Source organism: Anomaloglossus baeobatrachus, chromosome 3 (genome assembly GCF_048569485.1).
Source record: "Anomaloglossus baeobatrachus isolate aAnoBae1 chromosome 3, aAnoBae1.hap1, whole genome shotgun sequence".
In the NCBI taxonomy this organism is placed as follows: domain Eukaryota; kingdom Metazoa; phylum Chordata; class Amphibia; order Anura; family Aromobatidae; genus Anomaloglossus; species Anomaloglossus baeobatrachus.
The window spans coordinates 241,164,206-241,174,543 of record NC_134355.1 but is presented as its reverse complement, the minus strand read 5'-3'; positions in this window follow the sequence as shown (position 1 = coordinate 241,174,543).

Genomic DNA, 10,338 nt, shown 5'->3' with positions numbered 1-10,338 from the left:
TAATGAGATTTGCCGTGACGTGGCGAGGCAGCTCAAGAAATTGCAATTTTTTGCCAAAAATCTCAAAAATTTTTTATAATAAGTACAGTTTGGAATGTTTAGTGCTGAAGTGCACATTTGGTGCTGGCTTTTTGTTTTTTCTTCATTGAATTGGTCGGTGGTTGACCTCCACCTTGCTATGCACCCCAATTTGGGATGTATTCCATCTGTCTGGATTTTGGCGCTTGGTGACTGTTCACATTGAGTCATCAGGCTTTGTCCACAGGCTATTTACTTCATGCAGCATTTGCTTGGACCTGTCCCGCCCACAGCCATGACTCAGTCATGGGTACGGGATTGAAATAGACCAGGTGAGTGCTGCTGAGAGCAGTTCTACTATTCATATGTGAGGCCGTATGGCACATTTTATAAAAATATTTTAGTGTAGGACTGCCTCTAATGAGATTTGCCGTGACGTGGCGAGGCAGCTCAAGAAATTGCAATTTTTTGCCAAAAATCTCAAAATTTTTTTATAATAAGTACAGTTTGGAATGTTTAGTGCTGAAGTGCACATTTGGTGCTGGCTTTTTGTTTTTTCTTCATTGAATTGGTCGGTGGTTGACCTCCACCTTGCTATGCACCCCAATTTGGGATGTATTCCATCTGTCTGGATTTTGGCGGTTGGTGACTGTTCACATTGAGTCATCAGGCTTTGTCCACAGGCTATTTACTTCATGCAGCATTTGCTTGGACCCGTCCCGCCCACAGCCATGACTCAGTCATGGGTACGGGATTGAAATAGACCAGGTGAGTGCTGCTGAGAGCAGTTCTACTATTCATATGTGAGGCCGTATGGCACATTTTATAAAAATATTTTAGTGTAGGACTGCCTCTAATGAGATTTGCCGTGACGTGGCGAGGCAGCTCAAGAAATTGCAATTTTTTGCCAAAAATCTCAAAAAATTTTTATAATAAGTACAGTTTGGAATGTTTAGTGCTGAAGTGCACATTTGGTGCTGGCTTTTTGTTTTTTCTTCATTGAATTGGTCGGTGGTTGACCTCCACCTTGCTATGCACCCCAATTTGGGATGTATTCCATCTGTCTGGATTTTGGCGGTTGGTGACTGTTCACATTGAGTCATCAGGCTTTGTCCACAGGCTATTTACTTCATGCAGCATTTGCTTGGACCTGTCCCGCCCACAGCCATGACTCAGTCATGGGTACAGGATTGAAATAGACCAGGTGAGTGCTGCTGAGAGCAGTTCTACTATTCATATGTGAGGCCGTATGGCACATTTTATAAAAATATTTTAGTGTAGGACTGCCTCTAATGAGATTTGCCGTGACGTGGCGAGGCAGCTCAAGAAATTGCAATTTTTTGCCAAAAATCTCAAAAATTTTTTAGAATAAGTACAGTTTGGAATGTTTAGTGCTGAAGTGCACATTTGGTGCTGGCTTTTTGTTTTTTCTTCATTGAATTGGTCGGTGGTTGACCTCCACCTTGCTATGCACCCCAATTTGGGATGTATTCCATCTGTCTGGATTTTGGCGGTTGGTGACTGTTCACATTGAGTCATCAGGCTTTGTCCACAGGCTATTTACTTCATGCAGCATTTGCTTGGACCTGTCCCGCCCACAGCCATGACTCAGTCATGGGTACGGGATTGAAATAGACCAGGTGAGTGCTGCTGAGAGCAGTTCTACTATTCATATGTGAGGCCGTATGGCACATTTTATAAAAATATTTTAGTGTAGGACTGCCTCTAATGAGATTTGCCGTGACGTGGCGAGGCAGCCCAAGAAATTGCAATTTTTTGCCAAAAATCTCAAAAATTTTTTATAATAAGTACAGTTTGGAATGTTTAGTGCTGAAGTGCACATTTGGTGCTGGCTTTTTGTTTTTTCTTCATTGAATTGGTCGGTGGTTGACCTCCACCTTGCTATGCACCCCAATTTGGGATGTATTCCATCTGTCTGGATTTTGGCGGTTGGTGACTGTTCACATTGAGTCATCAGGCTTTGTCCACAGGCTATTTACTTCATGCAGCATTTGCTTGGACCTGTCCCGCCCACAGCCATGACTCAGTCATGGGTACGGGATTGAAATAGACCAGGTGAGTGCTGCTGAGAGCAGTTCTACTATTCATATGTGAGGCCGTATGGCACATTTTATAAAAATATTTTAGTGTAGGACTGCCTCTAATGAGATTTGCCGTGACGTGGCGAGGCAGCTCAAGAAATTGCAATTTTTTGCCAAAAATCTCAAAAATTTTTTATAATAAGTACAGTTTGGAATGTTTAGTGCTGAAGTGCACATTTGGTGCTGGCTTTTTGTTTTTTCTTCATTGAATTGGTCGGTGGTTGACCTCCACCTTGCTATGCACCCCAATTTGGGATGTATTCCATCTGTCTGGATTTTGGCGGTTGGTGACTGTTCACATTGAGTCATCAGGCTTTGTCCACAGGCTATTTACTTCATGCAGCATTTGCTTGGACCTGTCCCGCCCACAGCCATGACTCAGTCATGGGTACAGGATTGAAATAGACCAGGTGAGTGCTGCTGAGAGCAGTTCTACTATTCATATGTGAGGCCGTATGGCACATTTTATAAAAATATTTTAGTGTAGGACTGCCTCTAATGAGATTTGCCGTGACGTGGCGAGGCAGCTCAAGAAATTGCAATTTTTTGCCAAAAATCTCAAAAATTTTTTATAATAAGTACAGTTTGGAATGTTTAGTGCTGAAGTGCACATTTGGTGCTGGCTTTTTGTTTTTTCTTCATTGAATTGGTCGGTGGTTGACCTCCACCTTGCTATGCACCCCAATTTGGGATGTATTCCATCTGTCTGGATTTTGGCGGTTGGTGACTGTTCACATTGAGTCATCAGGCTTTGTCCACAGGCTATTTACTTCATGCAGCATTTGCTTGGACCTGTCCCGCCCACAGCCATGACTCAGTCATGGGTACGGGATTGAAATAGACCAGGTGAGTGCTGCTGAGAGCAGTTCTACTATTCATATGTGAGGCCGTATGGCACATTTTATAAAAATATTTTAGTGTAGGACTGCCTCTAATGAGATTTGCCGTGACGTGGCGAGGCAGCTCAAGAAATTGCAATTTTTTGCCAAAAATCTCAAAAATTTTTTATAATAAGTACAGTTTGGAATGTTTAGTGCTGAAGTGCACATTTGGTGCTGGCTTTTTGTTTTTTCTTCATTGAATTGGTCGGTGGTTGACCTCCACCTTGCTATGCACCCCAATTTGGGATGTATTCCATCTGTCTGGATTTTGGCGGTTGGTGACTGTTCACATTGAGTCATCAGGCTTTGTCCACAGGCTATTTACTTCATGCAGCATTTGCTTGGACCTGTCCCGCCCACAGCCATGACTCAGTCATGGGTACGGGATTGAAATAGACCAGGTGAGTGCTGCTGAGAGCAGTTCTACTATTCATATGTGAGGCCGTATGGCACATTTTATAAAAATATTTTAGTGTAGGACTGCCTCTAATGAGATTTGCCGTGACGTGGCGAGGCAGCTCAAGAAATTGCAATTTTTTGCCAAAAATCTCAAAAAATTTTTATAAGTACAGTTTGGAATGTTTAGTGCTGAAGTGCACATTTGGTGCTGGCTTTTTGTTTTTTCTTCATTGAATTGGTCGGTGGTTGACCTCCACCTTGCTATGCACCCCAATTTGGGATGTATTCCATCTGTCTGGATTTTGGCGGTTGGTGACTGTTCACATTGAGTCATCAGGCTTTGTCCAGAGGCTATTTACTTCATGCAGCATTTGCTTGGACCTGTCCCGCCCACAGCCATGACTCAGTCATGGGTACGGGATTGAAATAGACCAGGTGAGTGCTGCTGAGAGCAGTTCTACTATTCATATGTGAGGCCGTATGGCATATTTTATAAAAATATTTTAGTGTAGGACTGCCTCTAATGAGATTTGCCGTGACGTGGCGAGGCAGCTCAAGAAATTGCAATTTTTTGCCAAAAATCTCAAAAAATTTTTATAATAAGTACAGTTTGGAATGTTTAGTGCTGAAGTGCACATTTGGTGCTGGCTTTTTGTTTTTTCTTCATTGAATTGGTCGGTGGTTGACCTCCACCTTGCTATGCACCCCAATTTGGGATGTATTCCATCTGTCTGGATTTTGGCGGTTGGTGACTGTTCACATTGAGTCATCAGGCTTTGTCCACAGGCTATTTACTTCATGCAGCATTTGCTTGGACCTGTCCCGCCCACAGCCATGACTCAGTCATGGGTACGGGATTGAAATAGACCAGGTGAGTGCTGCTGAGAGCAGTTCTACTATTCATATGTGAGGCCGTATGGCACATTTTATAAAAATATTTTAGTGTAGGACTGCCTCTAATGAGATTTGCCGTGACGTGGCGAGGCAGCTCAAGAAATTGCAATTTTTTGCCAAAAATCTCAAAAAATTTTTATAATAAGTACAGTTTGGAATGTTTAGTGCTGAAGTGCACATTTGGTGCTGGCTTTTTGTTTTTTCTTCATTGAATTGGTCGGTGGTTGACCTCCACCTTGCTATGCACCCCAATTTGGGATGTATTCCATCTGTCTGGATTTTGGCGGTTGGTGACTGTTCACATTGAGTCATCAGGCTTTGTCCACAGGCTATTTACTTCATGCAGCATTTGCTTGGACCTGTCCCGCCCACAGCCATGACTCAGTCATGGGTACGGGATTGAAATAGACCAGGTGAGTGCTGCTGAGAGCAGTTCTACTATTCATATGTGAGGCCGTATGGCACATTTTATAAAAATATTTTAGTGTAGGACTGCCTCTAATGAGATTTGCCGTGACGTGGCGAGGCAGCTCAAGAAATTGCAATTTTTTGCCAAAAATCTCAAAAATTTTTTATAATAAGTACAGTTTGGAATGTTTAGTGCTGAAGTGCACATTTGGTGCTGGCTTTTTGTTTTTTCTTCATTGAATTGGTCGGTGGTTGACCTCCACCTTGCTATGCACCCCAATTTGGGATGTATTCCATCTGTCTGGATTTTGGCGGTTGGTGACTGTTCACATTGAGTCATCAGGCTTTGTCCACAGGCTATTTACTTCATGCAGCATTTGCTTGGACCTGTCCCGCCCACAGCCATGACTCAGTCATGGGTACGGGATTGAAATAGACCAGGTGAGTGCTGCTGAGAGCAGTTCTACTATTCATATGTGAGGCCGTATGGCACATTTTATAAAAATATTTTAGTGTAGGACTGCCTCTAATGAGATTTGCCGTGACGTGGCGAGGCAGCTCAAGAAATTGCAATTTTTTGCCAAAAATCTCAAAAATTTTTTATAATAAGTACAGTTTGGAATGTTTAGTGCTGAAGTGCACATTTGGTGCTGGCTTTTTGTTTTTTCTTCATAGTTTCTCATGTGGGCTGTTTTGATGTAAACATACTGATGGTCCCAACGGGGACAACACTTTCCTTCCACGGACAGTAATCAGGTAAGTCTTCGGATTAATTAGCATTTATTCAACTATTTGCACAATCAACATGCTGCACCTCTAGATGGTAGTTCCCTATACCTAATCGGGGGCCTACCTAGGTTGGGGCGTGTGGACCTTCTAGGCCCAATGTCATCTGTGGAGGGCAATGGAACAGAGGAGACAACCAGTTCCTCCTCCCGTCTGTCAGATATGGCAGGTGGAGAACCAAGAGGAGGGGGTATAGGTGCATCCCTGGGCAGCAGCTCGAGTGGCTCACTGGCGGGCGTTTCCGTCTTCATTTCTTCCACGTGTTGTGGGAACATTATCATCAGAACAATCACCGCGCCGTTCTGCGCAGTCTGCTGGAAAGTCACCCATCACTGTGTGGATCACCTCTTTTTCCTTTTCCCCATTCGGCATCGGAGCCGGAACTTCGTTTGGCAACCTTAAGGGGGGTGGGCACCTCTTCAGGTGATCCCTGGAAACTGTAGCCGCAGTCCTTCCCTGGTCGCGACTAATCAGATAAGCCTTTTCATTCTCCCATTCAGTGGGTTGTATGACATACGGGGTCTTCTCCCACTGGTCATCAAGCTTATGAGTTCTTCTCTTCCGTTTCAGCACCACATCCCCGGGCTCAAAGGGGGTGGCTGGAGCCCGCTTGTTGAAGCGCTGCTCCTGTTTCTCTCGGCTCTGACGCAGATTCTTCTCCACATATTCCTGGACCTGCCGGTACTGCGCTTGCTGCCGGATATCCCAGTCCGCGGTCGAGGGGAGGGCCTCTGGGGCTTCCAAGTCCATCTGCAAGTCCACTGAAAGCCGGCCCGGTCGGGCTCTCATCAGATACGCCGGTATGCACTTGGTAGAACCGCAGGGGATGTTATTGTACATGTCTACCAGGTCAGGCAACTTTTCCGGCCACAGGTTTCGCTCTTCCAATGGTAGTACCTTGAGGAGATCCAGAACTAAATGGTTCATCTTTTCACACATTCCATTAGTCTGGGCATGATATGGCGTGGTCCTGATCTTCTTGCAGCCGTATAATTGGCAAAATTCTTGGAACACCTCTGCTTCAAAGGCTGAACCCTGGTCCGTAAGCACCCTCTCTGGGCATCCGTGCTGTCGACATAAGTAGGCCTGGAATGCCCTAGCTGTGGTACGGCCGGTCAAATCTTTGACTGGAACAACCACCATGAATCTGGAGTAGTGGTCCACGATGGTCAAGGCATAGGTATATCCATTACGACTGGGTGTGAGCTTGACGTGGTCAAAGGCAACCAACTCCAGCGTTTGATGGGTGACGATAGGCTGTAGAGGGGCTCTTTGACTGACTTTATCCTTCCTTCTCAGCGTACAGGGGCCGCACTCTAGGCACCAGGCCTCCACAGATTCTCGCATCCCACTCCAATAGAACCGCTCTCTCAGCAACATCTCCAGCTTCTTCCAGCCGAAATGTCCGGCGCCATCGTGATATGCCTGTAGGACTTTGGGCACGCTGGCCTGAGGAACCACCAGCGGGCGAACCTTCTCGTGAGTCTTCGGGTTGATCAGTTCCCGATACAGCTTCCCTTCGTGCAGGTACAGCCGGGCTCGTTCTTTCCACAGCCGCTGGGCCTCAGAGAGAGCTGCAGGATCCATTCCGGAGGAGCCCTGCTCAATCAAGGTCTTGACCAGCTGGACGGCAGGCGCTTGGTCTTGGGTTTCTTGCCATCCCTGGCTGGGTAGCGGGTCCAGGTTCGCCTGTTGCTGTTTGACATATAGTTTTTCGACCGGTGGCCGATGGAACGCGGGCAACTCGATTTCTTCGAGGTCATCGTCTTCCGGCCCCCCATCTGGCAGGTGAGGCATCCAGGATAACGCGTCCATGATGGTGTTCTTGCGGCCGGCTCTGTATTTGATAGTGAAGTCATAGTTAGACAGCCTAGCCACCCACCGTTGCTCCAGAGCGCCCAGCTTGGCCGTGTCCAGATGGGTCAATGGATTATTATCCGTGTAGGCAGTGAATTTTGCTGCTGCGAAGTGATTGCCCACACCAGGGCCAGGAACTCAAGCTTGAAGGAGCTGTAGTTTTCAGGGTTCCTTTCCGTGGGCTGGAGTTTTCTGCTGGCATAGGCGATCACCTTTTCTTTCCCACCCTGGACCTGGGACAGGACTGCCCCCAAGCCCACATTGCTGGCATCGGTGTAGAGGACGAACGGAAGGCTGTAGTCGAGGTAAGCCAGGACTTCTTCTCCTGTCAAGGACGTCTTCAGTTGGTGAAAGGACTCTTCATGCTTCTCCTCCCACACAAACGGGGGTCCAGGGCCTCTGCCACTCCTGGTCTGTCCCACGAGGAGGTCTTGCATAGGTGCAGCCATCTTCGTGTATCCCTTGATAAAGCGGCAATAATAGCCCACCAGGCCCAGGAACTGTCTCACCTCTCTCACTGTGGTCGGCCTCGGCCAGTCCTGGATAGCCGTGATCTTCTCGGGATCTGGGGCGACGCCTTCTGCGCTCACCACGTGTCCGATGTACTGTACCCTAGGCTTCAGTAGATGGCACTTGGAGGGCTTCAGCTTCATCCAAAATTTAACAAGGGATGTGAACACTTCAGCCAGGTGCTCTGGGTGGGCCTCGTATGTCTGGGAGTATACGATCACATCATCTAGATACAGCAAGACAGTTTCGAAATTGAGATGTCCCAGGCAACACTCCATGAGCCATTGGAAGGTTCCAGGGGCATTGCACAGCCCAAACGGCATGCTGTTGAACTCGCAGAGTCCCATGGGAGTGGCGAATGCAGTCAACTCGCGGTCCTCTGGTGCGACCGCCACCTGCCAGTAACCGCTGGTAAGGTCAAGGGTAGAGAAGAAGTTAGCAGTTCTCAGCACAGCTAGCAACTCTTCGATACGGGGGAGAGGATAGGCATCTTTATGCGTTATCTGGTTGATCTTCTAGTAATCCACACACATTCTCATGGTGCCGTCCTTCTTCTTCACCAGCACCAGTGGGGCTGCCCAGGGACTACAACTATCCCGAATGACCCCTTCCTCCTTCATGGTCCTCAGCATGTCTTTGGCGCATTGATAATGTGTTGGCGGGATGGGCCTATACCTTTCTTTGATGGGTGGATGTATGCCTGTAGGGAATATGGTGTTGAACCCCTTTAATCCTCCCGAAATCTAATGGGTGCTTGCTGAAAACCTGTTAATACTCCTGTACTATCCTGTATACCCCCTCTTTGTGATGCATGGGTGTGGCTTCAGTGCCTACATGTAGTTCCTGGCACCACCCCTCTAACTGTTCGGGGGGTATATGTTTACTGTCAGGGGGTGCGGAGGTAGGCGGGGCGGCTTCGTGAATGGTATGAGGGTCTAGGGTAAGCAACTTGGCAAGGGTAGCATAGCGGGGAAGCCTAACTTCCTCCTCCCCACAGTTCAGCACTCTCACAGGCACTCTCCCCTTTTTGACGTCAACCACCCTCTGGCCGCCATCACCGTGGGCCAGTGTTCAGAAGGCGTGGGTTCCACCATCGCCGGGTAGTCGCGCCCCTGGAGGCCTACTGCAGCCCTGCACCAAATCATCATCTCGCTTCTGGGTGGCACTACCAAGGGGACCACATCCATCACCCTTACTCCACCAATCTCTCCACCCGTCGAATTCACTTGTTGCTGATATAGGAGGGCCCGGATCTCACGCTGCACAGCCCTCTGTCGGCCTCCTCCTGCTGTGGCGGCCAACTGCTGCAACAAAATAAGCACCTCACTCATACAATGCTCCATCACATTAGTCCCTAGAATTACTTTTGGGTTATGGTCACTGGGTTCATTCATCACCACAATCATTCCTTGGTGTTTTAGCTCTGCACGTCCCACGGTCTTGTTTGTATCCCACCTGGGTCAGAGGGAGTCCATTGGCCGCGACATGGGTCAGGCTATCATCAGGAGGGGAAGTTCACCAGTACTCCACCAGTACACCAATACTGCTGGTACAATGTATATGGTATAGTGGTTACCTGTGATCCTGTGTCCAATAAGGCCATGAGCGGGATGCCGTCCACCGCCAGAGGGATGATGGTGCGAGCACCAACGTACCGTTCTCGCCAATCAGGGGGGCCATTGGTGTCTACTCCTGAGGATTGACCCTTGGCCCCAGGGGTTGCTCGTTTAACGGGCATCACCTAGAGTAGTGGCCAGGCTTGGTGCACCTGTAACAAATAGGGGCCCCATACCGCGAGTCATTGGTCCTTCTCCGCTGCATCCAGGGGACGTCCTCTGGGCTGTCGACGAGCTGGATCCTCCCTGGGGGCTTGACTCTCATTGGAAGCTGGAGTGCGGCAAGGATCTTGGCTAGGTCTCCATCCATGCGGCAGACCTGGGCAGCCAACTCCTCCATCATCCCGGCGGGCGCTGCAGGGGCCGGTAGAGCCAGGAGAGGAGGTGCCACCGAGATGGGAGCGGTTTCGGCCGGCCATGGGGCCGCCTCAGGAGCGTCTGGTGTTGGGGCTTGCAGGGCCTTGATGGCCCGCTCTTTCAATACTGCAAAGTCCAGATCGGGGTGTTCCAGGGCCCACAGCCATAGCTGCTTGCGGTCTTTCGTGGACCCCAACCCTTGCAAGAATTGTTCCACTGGCATCTTATAGCTGTCCACATTGTTAATAGTGTCCACCCGCTTCAGCGTACGGAAGGCTGTTTGCAGGCACAAGGCATAGTCTCTTATATTATCCGCAGGCCGCTGTCGGCACTGATAAAACTGCATCCGCAACTCTGCTTCCATGCGGGTCTCAAGCGCGGTTTGGAGTTTCTCAAAAATGGTAGTCACTGAGGCCCAATCCGCGTTGGTCCAGGTCTCCGTCTCCTGCTCAGCCGCGCCGGTTAGCTGCCCTAGCACTACCACGGCCCGTTGCCTGTCAGTCAAGGGAT